Source organism: Cibotium barometz, chromosome 34, assembly GCF_041138505.1.
Source record: "Cibotium barometz isolate CiBa-2024 chromosome 34, ASM4113850v1, whole genome shotgun sequence".
Classification (NCBI taxonomy): Eukaryota; Viridiplantae; Streptophyta; class Polypodiopsida; order Cyatheales; family Cibotiaceae; genus Cibotium; species Cibotium barometz.
Window position 1 is genome coordinate 47,473,729 of NC_141079.1, and position 13,830 is coordinate 47,487,558.

General features: G+C 40.4%; 1 pseudogene across 1 annotated transcript; it reads right to left on the reverse strand.

Annotated features, from left to right (window-relative positions):
* Window positions 1-372: 372 nt before the first annotated feature.
* On the reverse strand, window positions 373-3,081 carry LOC147619114 (pentatricopeptide repeat-containing protein At4g39530 pseudogene; annotated as a pseudogene). Its single transcript, XR_015262025.1, has one exon. The product of XR_015262025.1 is annotated as a pentatricopeptide repeat-containing protein At4g39530 pseudogene (transcript).
* Between the last annotated feature and the right edge of the window lie 10,749 nt (window positions 3,082-13,830).

A 13,830-nucleotide genomic window follows, 5' to 3' on the forward strand; every position in this document is an offset into this window, starting at 1 on the left:
GTACATCCTTTGACGAAGAGTCGCAACCAGTCGAGGGTAGGGGTTCCCTTTGGCTGGTAACTCTTTGTATCTGCAACAGTAATCAGCAATGAAGAGAGAATCTGATGTATAAACACGTCACAATCGTGACATGATGGACTTGCGGTTTAATTTAGTTTGATGACATTGGACTCCAAAATGCAAGCGATCGTGTTTGCCTTTTGGTGTTTTTTATTGTTTGAGTGAATAGCTTGACCTCTGGCACAAACAAAGCAAATCAAGCAAAAATATCTTTGTATGGTGCTGCTGTCATAACAAAGGGAAGATGAAATCAGGGGCAGTCATTTGAGGGGGTGATTCTATAGCTCGATCATGCAACCTGGCCACTTGTGATTGGAGCCTGTAAATTTTATTAGTCAAGAGTTAGTTTGCAGTGCAATGCGTATCCTCATAGAATTGCAAAGTTCCTAGTATGGGCATTACAAATGCCTTCTATTCTCATGCTCATGCCTCAAGCTTGCTTGCATTATTGTATGTGTGCATCAGCATAAATGTTGGACATCAATACAATCACTCCATCGTGCTTTCCATCCAGCCTTACCGCACTCTCAAACGCTTGCCTAGCAAGCACTACATTACCCCACTTTCGACAAGAACCTAGCATGGTTTCCCACGTCACAACATTCGGCTGAACAGGCATCTTCTCCAGCATCCCTGAAGCCTCATTAAGTTGCCCTGCACGACCAAGGAGATCAACCATGCAATTGTGGTGCTTAATAGTTGGAGCCATGCCATATTCTTTGATCATAGCTACAAAGTACTCTAGTCCCTTATCCACAAGACCAACATGACTGCATACAGTGAAAATAATCAAAAAAGTGGTCTCATTTGGCTGAATGCCTTCTCCCCGCATTCTCTCAAAATGGTAGAAGACGAGTTCATTATCTCCTTGATGAGCATAACCCGCAATCAGAGCAGTCCACGAGACCACATCTCTAAGTGGCAGCTCATCAAATACTTCTTCTGTTTCTGAGAGTGAGCCACATTTGGCATACATATCCACCAAAGTGCTGCCAATTAAAGGATCCTTTTCATACCCCTCTTTGACAATCTCAACATGCACTTCTCGTCCCTTGTCTATTGATCCTAAGCTGCCACAAGCTTTCAAGCTGCAAACGAATGTCACAGCATCTGGAGGCACACCTGCCAACTGCATTTGTTCTAAACAGGTCAGTGCTTCGTTGTCAAGCCCTTGATTAACATACCCTGCAATAAGTGTGGTCCATAAGACTGCATTTTGGATAGGCAACTCACGAAACACCTCATGAGCCTCTACAGTTGAGCCACACTTAGCGTATAAATCCATTAGAGTGCTTCCAGGTAACACCTCTCTTTCGAATCCCTCTTTGGCAATTTCAGCGTGTATTTCTCGTCCCCTGTCTATGGCTCCTAAGCTGGCACAAGCTTTCAAGCCATACAAGTATGTGACAGCATTTGGACCCACATCCTCAACTTGCATTTGTTCAAAACAGCTTAAAGCATCCTTTGCAAGCCCATGTTCGGCATACCCAGCAATCAGCGCAGTCCATGAAACTACATCTCGAGCTGGTAAACCATCAAGCACTTTTCGAGCCTCTACAAGGGAGCCACATTTGGCATACATATCCACCAAAGTATTGCCAACAAAAAGATCTTCTTCCAGTCCATTTTTGGCAATCTCAGAGTGGATTTCTTGGCCTCTTTTCACAGATTTCAGTCTATTGCAAGCTTTAAGCAGAGCCAGAATCGTAAACCTGTTGGGACGCGCACAATCCTCTTGCATTTTCCAGAACAGGTCAAAAGCATGTTGGAATTCTCCACACTCAACATACCCATGTATGAGATATGTCCAAGAACATGCATTACGATGCACCAGCTTGTTGAAAACTTCATGAGCATCGAGTATGCTTCCACATTCTACAAACATCGGGACAAGATGGTTCCCAATGGCTCTATCAGCTTCCAACCCATTGTCACAGATTAGCTTGTGTACACACTTGGCATATGCTAGATTTTTCTCTTTTTTGCATTTCTGCAAGATGGATATAAGATTATCCACTGAGAGCGGCTTTGCCATCCACTCTGCAATAAGATGATGCTCCCGTCTCTGCTCAGCATCTTTCACCCTACCTTCTATTTGGCTTCACAAGCCTACTCTAGATCTAATCTTGTGCCCTCCACTGAGGCAAGCAGCAGAGCTTTCAGCACCATTGCATGTCAAGAATCTCTTTATCCAACATCAGCCATACCATTATCCGCACACAACAGCTACTTGATATCGAACCCCTGCCCCATGGTTCCTGAATCCTTGTCAAGCATGTCTTCATGCAGAATGGACCATACCCACATCGTGCAACTGTTGTCCTCTTGCTTTGCTTCTTTCAATCCCCATGTTTTATATGTATGTATCTTTGTTAAGAATGTTTAACCCCAAGAATTCTGACTTGTGTCTTGATCCAACACTGCATACCGTACAGAACAACTTGCATCCTTATGATCTGCATCTAGTATCTGCATGTATGTCTTGATGCAACATGCATGAGAACTGCCTCCAGGGGCGGTAGCGTCCTTGCCTCCCAAAAGGGAGGTACAGGGTTCGAATCTACTCTTGTGGCATGTGCAATTCGGTACCCCTCTCGCATAAGAACATGCATGAGAACTGCTTGGGTCACCACAAGCTATATCAAACTAGGCAATCACATGAGGATTTAGCATGCTTACCACAATCTGAAACGCTTCCTTGAATCAGTTCTCATCAAACTAACCACAGTCTGAAACCCTTCCTTGAATCAGTTCTCATTAAACTACTTGAAAAACATGTGTGCTTACTTTGACAAAAACTGGTACGCTTGGTTTGCTGTCCGGCGATAGGAATGAGTACACCTCCCCTCTGCCTCACAAAACTCTTCTAAGAGAACCCAGAGGGTAGGGTGTGATGATTTTAGAGCCATCCAAGGTGGGTAGGGCATTTCTTCTATCTTTCCAAGCCCTTACAACATAGAAAGCTTTCTCTTTGAAGTGGCTTTCTCTTCGAAGTGGAAGTTCTGCTTATATTCACCTTTCCACTACAAGAGTTTCACCATATATATTTATTGAGGCTTATTTTCGAGGCTTTTGAGGGACTTAGTTACGAACGTAAAAAATGTAGTATTTATCTGGTAGTGATGTGTGGATGTAGGTTAATAATGGGCCAGGGTACTTTTTCCCTTTTTAAGAGGTTTTTTTCCCTCGAGCATATGTACGCACTCTTAATGGTTTTAATATTTTGATCATACTTGTCTCATGTAGATGCAACCTGATGACGGTCAACCAATGCGAGGATCGTGAAAAACTGAACTGATACTACGAAGAAATGCTACAGCTCCTATCTGACTTCTTTTTCGGAATATACGTCAAGAGTATGTAAGTGACCTTATCATATCACTTCACTCATTCTCATCAATCTACTTTAAGTGTTGTGCTTCCATTAATCTCTCATGCATCTATGTGTGTGTTGCTACATTGATCTCCACTCCAACAATTGGTAACAAAGCAAGTTCTCTTGACTTTCAGTCTTCTTGTCGTGGCAGCTTCTCTCCACGCGTCCGTGTCTTTCTCTTCTTTCAGTCTTCTTGTTGTGGCAGCTTCTCTTCTCGTATCCATGTCTTCCTTCAGCTTTTCTTCTTGGTGTGGATCTTCCTCTTGGAAAGAGATGTTCTTCTTCTTTCATGGCTGGGGCCATGAGCTTGTCCGTCGGGTCTTCTTGTTCCATGTGAGCAACATGTTTAAATGTTTGTTTGACAGTTCTTTTGGGCTTTTGATGTTTATCTTGTATCATTATGCAATGCAAACCCAAATCTATGCGAGAGGTCTTACCTCTTACCTTATTCTGGACAAGGGCAGTGTCTGATCCCATTTTTACATTGATGATGTAATGTGTCCAATACATAATGCGTATAGCATTCATTCTTATGCACATTCCCAAATGCAACTTTGGCTATGAATAATCTTGAATTTGAGTGTGATTTGCAGGCATTAACCAAGGGTTAAATGCAAAATGATGATTACCACAAATTTATCAGCATAATTTTACCAGAAATTACATTAAATCAAGGGTAACCAATTTGTACGGAATGATTGAAGTATCAAACCAACTCCGAGTTGCAATCTGAAGTTATAGAGATCTGGTATCACATACCTAATGGTTAATTTGAACCCTTAATTGTACCAAAATACAGTGATTAACACTGATTAGTAAATTAATCCTCTATTTTGTGTGCAAAAAACAAAGTATGCAGGGAGCCCATATCTGAGGTCTTAGAGTTCAAATGAGCTCAAATCCTTTCAAGGCCATCAATAGCAATTAGTCTAGTAGAGGATTAAGCCAAGAAACACAAGATTTGACTAAACATTGAATGCTTAATCTCTGTTTTACCGAAGTCACCTGCAGATTTGATAAAGAGCTTGGATCTCACTGTAGACTTGATTAAATCAATTTCTGACTTCACCAGCTTATAGAGCATGCTTGAAAACACATGGGGCTAAGATGAATTAGACCCATTTGATTTGTGGAAGTAGAAATATCAAATTCACCTCAGAAAAACGGCGCCTCTTCATTCGCGAATTTCTACAATTGGCGTTGGCGGTTTGCGCTTCTTTCTTGATGGGCTGAAGCACAAGAGTGTTGACTATGTTGGGCTAGAATGGTTTGGGCTAATTTTGAGTGTGCAAGGAGAGGAAGCTCCTCCACTGGCTGGGGGTACACAAAGCTTCTTGAAAATAATTAAAAATTTGATTATTTCCTACTTATCTACTAATCTTGATTAACTAGATAATGGGCTCATAAACTTGATGGATTCTAGGCTTGGCTCTGATACCATGTTAAAATTACAGCAATGTGATGAGCTATGGTGGATCAAATACTAGAATCAATATCATTAACAAAGTAATTAGATAATAATTAAGATGTAATTAGTGAACAATTAACTAATAGCTTAATGTAGGCATGGATAATCAAAAACCAGCAAATTCTCATTAGGCCAATGCCTCAATTTATAGAGTTTACATCCAAGCATCTAATCCCACTGATTTCTCCTTGATTCACTCCACCTCTTTTGCTTGATTCTCTCCACCTTTCCCAGAATATCTCCACACTTCCTAAATCTTCTCATGCTACCCTTTATTCTCTCCCAGTAGATTCTTCTCACCTTTTCACAGGCTCTCTCACATTTACACATTCTCTTTTACAGCCTCAAGGGCTTGTTCCTGCACACACCCTATTCACTTGTATATTTCAACATCCTCCACTTGCTACCTCTCCTCCAAGCCTCTCCCTCATGCATGCTCTCATCCCACATCTACACCTCTACTTCTTCTCTCATCTACATCACCCACATCACTCACCAAGGCTTTTCCTTGTGCCACTTTTCTTCCACACAATCTACACGCTTCCATGAAGCTTTTTCTTTTATGATTCCTCTCCTCCTTGATCTGCACATCACTCATCTGAGGCATTTCCTTGTGCAGCTTCTCCTCCTTACATTTTGCACTCTCCTCCCTTGAGCTTTTCATGCTATTTTTAATCCCTTGGGACTATTCTCGAGATTCTTATCTCCCTTATTGTGCAAAATGCCTCTCTAAAATATCACTAACAAGTCTCCTAAATTTAGGTTGCATGTAGATCTTGACTGTGAGTACGCAAGCCTTTGGAGTGCTAAAGGTGGTCATATTTACACAGATACTGACTTGGAAAGCATAATAGTAAGAGCATTGATCTGTGGACAGATAGTAGGTTGTACCCAATGGATCCTCTCTTGGCTCCTCCACCCTCCTTTCAAAATGTTGCTTCGTTTCTACATTTTTTGGGTGATGGAGTCAATGGTCTTCTTAGATATTATCAAAGGCTACATTTCTTAGCTATAGGTGAAGCCACAAAGAAGGTTACAAGCAGAGAATTTTATTCTACTAAGTCAACAAACAATCAGAGAAATGCACGTACAAGTTGAGGAGCCTACTACTAGAATAAAGAAAATGGAAGGAGAACACATTATCATGGAGAAAAACATCAAAGCACTAGAAGTTGATAAAGTTTAGCTATGTAACAACAATTACACTACAAAGAGGATAGCCCAAAATCTTCAAAAGCACCTGGAAAACTTAAAGAATATGCCAATAAGATATAGAGAGGTGGCAAGTGGTAGACTTGACTAAATGTTGTGATGCAAGAAAAAGAAGACTACACGCCATACCGTATCATGATCCATCTCTAATTTCAATTTTAGAAGTTTCATTGAATGTTGGTAGGTTACTTAAAAATACTTCTTTGATTTGTTTTGCAAAAATTTTACTTGTCAAATGATGGGATATGACATTAGAGCAAAGCAAACATGAACCAATCTCCTAAAGCATGTCATCAAAAATGTAAAAATCATCAAGATGCTGGATGATCCCAATAATAGGTGTTTACATGACATGCTACACAATAGGTTTACCAAGGAACTAAAGGATCTTGTTAGTTCAGTAGATATATTGCATGGATGTGACGATGGTGGAAATAGCCACAGTGGGTATGAAGTAATATACAAAATCTTTAGAGATGCACACAAGGGAAAGGGGTTAATGAGACCCTTGCTCTACCGACTCCTTACAGTGTTATCATAGCAAGACAATCTATAAATTCTAATGTAGGTGCTATGTTGGGCAGTTATCAAAATGTTGAAGATTCCATGCCTACCTTGGATGTAACGTCCTTTTATTACAACGAGTTCAATAACATTTACTTGGACTTGGTGACGGTTCATTGGTGACGGTTCAACAGGCAATGATCAAATATTACCGATTGACATGCAAAGGAACACTTGTATTTGTCATCAAGTTGGATGAATGCCAAGTGGTCAAGGGTCACAAGTTGAAGAGGGTAAGCTTGAAATTGATGAATAGAGCCATTAGGAGACCTTTGGACATCTTTTGAGCCTTGTAAGGATTCCTAATTTTTAGGGCTTAAGGCTAATTTTTTGCTTTCTCAAGGAGACAAGGTCAATCAAGAGGGCTACTTTGGAGCCTATAATTTGAGCTTTCTAGCCCATAAATCCCCTTAAAAAAATAGGGTCTAATGTTGTCATTCTCTCTCCTCTTCTCTTTCTAACTAGGGGGGGGGCAAAATGGACAAAAAAAAAATCCCCATTTTGCAAGTTTTATAATACTTTGAAACTGACCCCATACCCATATATATGTATAACATTCAATTTTTAACCTTAATTTCCCCTTAAAACCCACTCTATCTCATCATTTAATGCCTCCACCATTTCTCCTTCATTTAATGCCTCCATTTTCCCACCAAATCAGAGATCTCTTGTCACTTTCCACATCATCAATCTCGCAACTAATTTTGGGGGGGCCAAAATTAGTGATTTTTTTTCTCTTATTTTTAAACTTTTTTTCTTTAAAAGTTCTCTTTTTTCCCCCAAAATTGAACCGGTTCTCTCTCTCTCTCTCTCTCTCTCTCTACTCATCTCTCTACTGTGAGCTTGGCCTGCATAGCCTCACTCTATCCCTCTCTCTACAATCCTCTCATCTACTCTTAACTCTCCTTTCTCTCTCTATTATGAGCTAATGGCCTGCAAACACACTCTCTCTACACTCTCTCTCTCTCTCTCTCTCTCTCTCTCTCATGTGACTACATCCTCCCTCTCTCTAATCTCAACTCCTTGGAGGAATATGCTCAAATGGTACTTTGAAAGGAGTTCAATTCTAAATGTGATTAAACAACAATCTACAGGGATGGATCTAGAGGTGGATGGCATTGGCACATTAAACATTGAGTGGCACTCAGCAAGTGATCTAAGACACTAAAGTGCATGCATGCTTGTAAACATAGGGCAAACTCAAAATTCACATGCATGTACTATTGCCACACTAGAGATAAAGATGACAAAGGAAAAAAAAAGTTGATGCAAAGAAGGAAAAGAAAAGAATGAATGTAAAGTAGATGGGTAAGAAAGAGGGAAACATAAGGACAAAAGGAGAAGCCAAAGCATGCACCAAATGGGCCAACAAAATAAAGAGCTGCAATCAATTTTTTCCCCCGGATTAGCATGAAATTAATAAAGATTGGGAACCAATTCTTGATATCCCTTTTTGTCATGTCCATCCATGTACGTTACATGCAAGGCGGCTTAGGCTACTAGGCAAGCTTCTCATGTTGCATGTCAACTATGCATGGAACATGGAGTTGGAAGAGAGATGTGCACAGTCTATTGCTAAACTAGAGGAGATTTTGTCAAAAGTGGGCTTGCATGGAGGATCGGTTAAATTCAAAAAGGATGCTAAGACGTCTAGGCAAACACAAGATCAGCCTAGTAAAGGCATCTCCTATCCAACCATGCGAATGTTAAAAACGATACAGAGTTTGAGGTGTGGAAGAAAATATGTGACTGCACAACATACAAAGGAAACGGCTAAAATGGGATTGAAGCACAAAAAAATGAACACAAAAAGAGGATTGATGAATTTATTACGGCCATGGTCGATGCATGGGAAGACACACATATTACATATTATATATTACATGGTAAGAAAGATCTTGCTAGCATGTACATCAAAATTAAATTTACTTATTTTACTTTTTTTTGTGTTTTCTAGCATATATTATATGCACATAATCCCTTTTTTCTCAAAGAATCCAGGTCACTAGCCCTTTGGAGCACACAAGGAATGGACCGATCCCATTATCTCGCAAAAGTAGTCTTCTTCAAGAACACCAGGCATGACGGGGGAATCAAGAAGCGCAACACACTCCATGAGATGTTCAATTGGTTCTTTAGAAGTTTGGGTCAAGAAGGAAACACATGCAATCCCAAAAACAAAAGCCCCCCTTACGTTCTATTGTAAAAAGGGTCATAAATTCATGATGAAGAAGCTCTGCACATGGGTAGCCTCACGACTAGCAACAATGGTTTGCAATATGGTGTCGACACAATGGCAAGAAGTGGTTTTGCCAATAAACTCCACGGTCTAAACTTTTGTCAAGAGTTATGGAGATGTACTAATGGTAACTTATAAAAAGGTATACTTATGGATAAGCCACTTATAGAGTGGTCATTTCTTATCAATAGCTCTCAGTCTTTATTTTATTCATTGTATGGCAAGGACAAAGCAAACTTCACGTTGTGTTGTCTCTGCACCGACTAATATTGTGTTGCAAGATCTAGTAAGGCACACATGTTTAGGTTCACGTAGGCAACATAGATATATATCTAGCTTAGGAACCTCATCAACAACCATGAGCACCAACCCTGATGACCTGCCATCTCCTAACCGTAACCATTTAGTAAATAAGTTTTTTGTAGACGATCTCTTGAATCCCTCCCCGTTCCTCCCTATTCCCATCATCCCCATCATTACAGAATCCACCTCTATTCCAATCATCACATTTGAGAACCCCCCCATTCCTGACCCTACTATTCCCCCTCAGCCCAAACCTACTGAGTCGGTGGTTAGGTCTAATATGGTGGTTCCCCCACATCAAGGCTTAAAAATAATTCGTGTCTCATTAAAGCCACAAGTAAGGAGCCACCTAGAGCAACACGGATTGCACTCCCCACAATCCCAATAGGTGTAGCCGGCACACATGACATCTTTCCAGGCTTGGCTCCTATTCAAAACTTTGGGAACATCGAGGAGACAAGGTAGGAATAGCCAATACTAGCTCAAGATGTAGGTCGAAGAGTGAAGATGAAAGTGGGCAAACACAAAGTGCCCCAAAAGTCTGAGGAAGAACACGAAGTTCAGAGAGAAAGAAAGAGGGCAAGTAAAGAATGCAAGTGATTAGAAGAAGCAACACACCAAGCAAAGGAAGAAGCAACCCACCAAGAAGAGCAACAGCACAAGCAAGAAGAAGAAGCTCGCCAAATGGAGGAAGAGCAGAAGAAAAAGGAGGAGTAGGATGCCAGGGAAGCCTCACACTAAAGAAGAATTAAGTTTCAGAATGATTGTGCCACATGGGCCAATTAGCCAAGGACACCCCCACCACCAAGGCAAAGAAGGCAAAGCCGGCCTAGGGTTAAAGCACTCTAGGAGATATGAAAATACCAAAAATCACACTTATTGATGCTGCCAAAGGCATCTTTCACAAGAGTAGTAAAAGAAGTCATGGACAAGGTAGGCTTAGAAGACCACAAAGTCTAAGAAAATGTTGTAATGGCTCTTTAGGTGCCCTCTGAAGAGATTTTGGAAGGACTATTTGAGAACTACATCTTGTGCCACATCCATGCCAAGTAGGTCGCTCTAATGCCTAAGGATAAGCGGCTCTGTGTACCGACAGGTCTTTGAATGCTAGTACCACCTAGTCTTTCCAGTTGTAATGCAGACATGGTCTACTTTGTAATCACTTTTTTTAATAGAAGAATTAATATTCTGGTTTTAATATCTTGTCAAATACTGTCTTTTACTTTTCATTTTCTCAAATGCTTCTCAGGCTTGTGTGTTTCAAAAATACCATCACATTAAGCATTCATTTTCTAAATATTAAGGTATTTAGGATAGATGACTTTATTACGGCCATGGTCGATGCATGGGAAGACACACATATTACATATTATGGTAAGAAAGATCTTGCTAACATGTACATCAAAATTAAATTTATTTATTTTACTTTTTTTTTATGTTTTCTAGCATATATTATATGCACATAATCCCTTTACTGCCGGGAATAGCACTTCGCTTATAGGGTCCTTCACTTATTTCATTTGCTAGAGTCCTCATTTGGCCCGGTTGGAGTGAAAATCCACCAGTTGTTGGCTTGTGTTTAAGTTGTTTATTTGATTAATGGTGTTCCATGGAGCTATGGAGGTCAACCAGAGCATTGGAGCATTGAGGTCTTCACCAAGTGTGGGAGACACAAGTAAGTGTTCAATCTTTACCCTTGACATTCATACAAATTTTGCTTTTTTATTCATCTTTCATTAAGTTTGCATTATAGTTTAATTATCAAATTAATCTTAATTTATTAAGTTTATTTAAGCATTCTAGGCATCAATAGTAGGTAGCTATAGAGACTAGCTCTAGCTCCCTTTCAAAACAAAAATCCAAAAAAACATTGGGAAGATACCTGAATCTATAAAAGTTAGAGGAGGAAATAAGGCAAAAATCCCACTCTGGATGTTCCTCTAAGAAGCGAACACCCGTTCCATTCACAAGACACAGCTGTCCGTGGCAAATGTGCCAGGCCCCTACCACTCCTTCTGGGAAAATCTTGGGAAATCTTCAGCCTTTAATTTGGCAATTAGCATTAAAAAGATAATATTTGCATTTAGTTGCATTTAACCAAGGGGTACAGCTTCATTGTCATAGAATATTGTAGGTGGCAATTAGACCTACAGCCTTAAATTCTCTGAAAAATATCTAAAATCTAGACGTGCCATGATAATTCCAACGTGCTCCTATCACTTACCACACCATTTGGAGACAAACGGTGCTTGTCTTTGACAACAACAGTGAGAGCGAAGACCATCCCAGCAAGGGACAAGAAACTCCTGACCTCGAAATCGGAGAACTTAAAGCTTAGTGTATGGATAGACCACCTAGCCCCAAGAGAAAGACCCTACACATTCACAGAGAAGCCTTGTTTTGAGGCTCCGCAACTTTATCCTAGGTAACACACAATCAAAAGAGCCATAGCCCAGAGCGAGAGGTATGGAACATTAGCAGGAAACCCATGTCGTCTCTAAATCCTAGAGCAAAAATAGGGCAAAGTGAGAGCCATCAAACCTCAACCTCCAATCTAGAGAGCCATGCCTATCTCAGGGTGGCTAATTCATTTAGGGCCCAGAGACCAATACAAAACCTAGGGCTAATTCATTTAGGGCCCAGAGACCAATACAAAACCTAGGGCTATATCCATCTTCCCAAGGACGAAAAACATCGTACTAGAGAGAAAGGGCCTACCCGGCCCCGTCTCATCAGCCCAATCAACCTATATATCAACAGTACCCACCACAGGGAGCATACCCCCAAGGTACCACATGGGACCACAAGGGGCACAATCTAACCCACCCATGAGACAAGGGCCTCCACTGGTATATTATCCACTTGGCCCCACTCCTCCACCAATCATTCCGCAACCAGCACCCGCTCGAGCCATGGCTAGGCTAACATCAAAAATGTTAAGATTAGCCATGGAAATAGGGAGGGGTGTTGAAATATACAAGTGAATATGGTGTGTGCGAGAACAAGCCCTTAGCAAGAGGCTGTAAAAGAGAATCTGTAAATGTGAGAGAACCTGTGAAAAGGTGAGAAGTATCTACTGGGAGAGAATAAAGGGTAGCATGAGGAGATTTAGGAGGTGTGGAGATATTCTGGGAAGAGGTGGAGAGAATCAAGCAAAAGAGGTGGAGTGAATCAAGGGAAAATTAGTGGGATTGGATGCTTGGATGTAAACTCTATAAATTCAGGCATTGGCCTAATGAGAATTTGCTAGTTTTTGATTATCCATGCCTACATTAAGCTATCAGTTAATTGCTCATTAATCATGTCTTAATTATCATCTAATCTCTTTGTTAATGATGTTGATTCTAGCATTTGATCCACCATAGCTCATCACATTACTGCAAATTTAACATGGTATCAGAGCCTAGCCTAGAATCCATCAATTTGTGAGCCCATTATCTTGCTAATCATGTGGCTAATTAGGATTAGTAGATAATTAAGATTTTTACCTTTTTTTCAAAGTAGCCTCTGTACCCCCAGCTGGTGAAGGGAGCTCTCTCTCCCTTCATACATCAAATTAGCCCAAACCACTCTAGCCACACATAGCCATACCCATTGGGCTTCAGCCCATTTAATCAAAACGTCAAACCGCCAAGCGTTGCTGCAAAAGTTTGCAATTTTTCTAGCGCTACTTTTCTAAAGAAAACATGAGATCTCTGCTGCTCCAGATGCAATGGCTCTAATTCCTCTTGACCCTAGGGGTTTTCAAGGGTGCTCTACAAGCTGGTGAAGACAGATTTTGATTTCATGAAGTCTACAGTGAGATCTAAGCTCTTCATCAAATCTGCAGGTGACTTTGGTAAAACAGAGATTAAGCATTCAATGTTTGATCAAATCTTGTATTTCTTGGCTTAATCCTCTACTAGACTAATTGCTATTGATGGCCTTGAAAGGATTTGAGCTCATTTAAACTCTAAGGCCTCAGATCTAGACTCCCCATTTGAACTCTAAGGCGTCATTTGAACTCTAAGGCCTCAGATCTAGACTCCCCACATACTCTATTTTTTGCACACAAAACAGAGGATTAATTTGCTAATCAATTAAATAATCAACACTAATCACTATATTTTGATGCAATTGAGGGTTCAAATTAACCATTAGGTATCTTATATAGATCCCTAAAACTTTAGATTGTAATTCAGAGATGGTTTGATACTCCAACCATTCAGTACAAATTTATTACCCTTGGTTTAATGTAATTTCTGGTAAAATTATGTTGATAAATTTGTGGTAATCATCAACTTGCATTTACGCCTTGGTTAATGCCTGCAAATCACACTCAACTTCAAGATTATTCACAGCCAGAGTTGTATTTGGGAATGTGCATATGAATGAATGCTATATGCATTATGTATTGGGCACACATGGGTGATTACATCTTTGTAAAAATTGGATCAGACACTGCCCTTGTCCAGAATAAGGCAAGAGGTAAGACCTCCCACATAGATTTGGGTTTGCATTACATAATGACACAAGGTAAACATCAAAAGCCCAAAAGAACTGTCAACAATACATTAAAACATGTTGCTCACATGGAGCAAGAACTGACGGACAAGCTCGTCTCGCCGC